The 2,472-nt window shown below is 38.1% G+C and overlaps 2 long non-coding RNA genes across 2 annotated transcripts; both read right to left on the bottom strand.

Annotated features, from left to right (window-relative positions):
- Positions 1-75: 75 nt before the first annotated feature.
- LOC111649359 (uncharacterized) lies at positions 76-1,169 on the bottom strand. The gene is made up of 3 exons (XR_002760275.2): positions 837-1,169; positions 315-389; positions 76-165 (listed from the first exon to the last, which is right to left on the bottom strand). It is a non-coding gene; the product is annotated as an uncharacterized LOC111649359 (long non-coding RNA).
- Positions 1,170-1,479: 310 nt separating this feature from the next.
- Positions 1,480-2,472, bottom strand: LOC147819686 (uncharacterized). Its single transcript, XR_015436711.1, has 2 exons — positions 2,387-2,472; positions 1,480-2,310 (listed from the first exon to the last, which is right to left on the bottom strand). It is a non-coding gene; the product is annotated as an uncharacterized LOC147819686 (long non-coding RNA).

The following is a 2,472-nucleotide window of genomic DNA, read 5'->3' as shown; positions in this document are numbered from 1 at the left end:
CAAAAAGAGGAATCATTCCAGCAGAGCATTAACAGAGACATGTACATGTTTATTTACAGTTCAGTTTATACTCACAGTAGATATCAAGGGCCAAAATCACAGAGAGTATCATCCAACTCACTGCTATTGTTGGAATAGACTGAGTTAAGGAGTGAGGCTTCTTATCTGACAAAACAATAAGAAATCAGCCGAAATATGTTGTGTGCTTTAAAACAGTCAAAAGTTCTGTCATACAGTTTTAATATTCAATCATTTTGATTATTGTTAAAATGCCTAAGTTAATTATTGGCAAGTAAACTGTGACAGTAACATACCCATGACGGCTGGTGTTTTGTCCACAGTGGAAACTGCTGCGTTAACATAGTCGACTTCCTCACATACCTCTGAAACTGTTCAGATCAAACACCAGTGTTTAAATATCTGCAGTAAATTAGCTTTTATTCACAGTGTTACTCCTGATATGTTGAGCAGACTGGAAAATACATCAGAAGGTGAACATGAATTTTCATCTGTTGAAATGCATTTACTGCCAGTGTGCTGTCATGCTTCAAAAGAATCAAACAGTATAGATAGATAGATAGATAGATAGATAGATAGATAGATAGATAGATAGATAGACTCAGAACATATTTACATACATCAACATATCACATGAATAAAGTTCTGATCAGTAGCTACCTACTATAGTTTGTTGTTGAGATTAGCGAGCTACGCAGGTTAGCATCACTGTGGCAGAGCTGACACACTTATGAATATTTAGAAAAAAATAAAACAGGATGCTGCAGCACAAAAGATGAGAAGCTTGTGAAGTTTTATTCTATTAGAAAACATCTTACCTGCAGACAAAGAAGGATTTGGATTTTTGAAAGCGACAGTCTGCTGCTGTGTGTTTCTGTTCATCGTGAACAAAGCATGAAGTTCACCAGTAATCCTCTATGAAGACTGAAAGACAAGTAAAAAAAAAAGTGAAGTCTACCGATTATAAACCTCTCAGACAAGTAGGTGGGTGGTAGTTCTGCTTTTTTTGTGAGTTTGTCTTTGTTTAGCAGCTAATGTAAAGTTGTGATGGGAAGTATTCTCTTTTAATTGATTCAGTCCAGACTGTCTCTGACAGATCCTCTCACGCTGCTGCAGGTATCAGGTATTCTTAAGCATTAATGATCATGAAGAAATCAATTGTTGAGAGACAACACCTCAACGGATTTCAACATGATCGGCCCTTTATGTCAAACCACCGAAAAACTTCCTTTGTGAGACTTCCTGTCCCTCTCTGGAGCTCTGTTGGTGCTGACGTTGGCTGTGTGAATGAAGACTGAGGTCTAAAAGGACATAGAAACATACTGAGACCAGACCTTCCTCTAACTCATCTTGATTAAATATGTTACAACATCCTATAATATTAACCTTGTTCTTCCTGACTTGATTAAAGCTGACTGACGTTTCCAAGGAGCAATTTGCAAGAAAAAGTCAGTAACGACATTGTGTGGCAGCATTTTTATTCACTGTAATGGACTACATTAATTTGCTTCTACTCATCTGTCACGTCTACACAAAGTTAATCTTTACATCAGAACACAAACACTCATGAGCACAGCCCAGTAACATTTAGTGGAGCGGTAACACAGCTCCCTCTGGTGGCCGATCAGAAGCGACACTGTAAAATGTTACATACAGGAAATTGAAAACTGAAGCAGTCTTGTTGGTCCCTTTCATCAATCTGCTAATATACAAATGATAAGCATTGCATCTCTAAGGTCAGTCACTGTATTTTCCTCAATGCTGGTGTCAGCACTCAGACTCACTGCACCTATATGATCTAATATCTGACTGCACATATACATTACATCATGTGAGTGTCTGTGACACAGACACACACACACACACACACACACACGCACAACCACACACACACACACACACACACAAAGCACACACACAAACACAAACACACATACACACACACACACACACACACACACACACAAAGCACACACACAAAGCACACACACACACACACAAACATCTTTGAAAAAAAAAAGCTTTCTGAGAACAATAAAATATTATTTTAGATATACAAATTGTGATCAGAAGTTTTCATATTAGATATTTATAAACAAGTTCATATTATCTGACATGTGATTAATCTTTACAGACAGTGACCTTCTCAAGTTTAACTGCAGCGTTTAAACAGATAAAGCTGCCTTTTCACAGATCCATTGGTTTCTCTCACTACAGCTCACTGATTTCCATCCTCTGTCTTTGAGAACAGAAATTGCACAGTGATCTTTCTCAGGACGTGCTATCCAGGATCTGAGGGAAAAGCATGACGGTTAGATCAAGACTGATAGATTTCATTATTCAAATTGTTCAGCGATGTGTCTCTTACTCTTTAGTCAGATCACTTCCATCGACCCACTTCCATCTCCCATCTTCAACTCTCAGGCCAATCCAGTATCCTCTGGTTCCAGAACT

This window comes from Seriola lalandi, unplaced genomic scaffold (genome assembly GCF_002814215.2).
Source record: "Seriola lalandi dorsalis isolate HSWRI2012SDOR001 ecotype SW California unplaced genomic scaffold, Sedor1 jcf7180002050511, whole genome shotgun sequence".
Lineage (NCBI taxonomy): Eukaryota > Metazoa > Chordata > Actinopteri > Carangiformes > Carangidae > Seriola > Seriola lalandi.
This window is presented reverse-complemented; position numbering and strand designations above follow the sequence as displayed.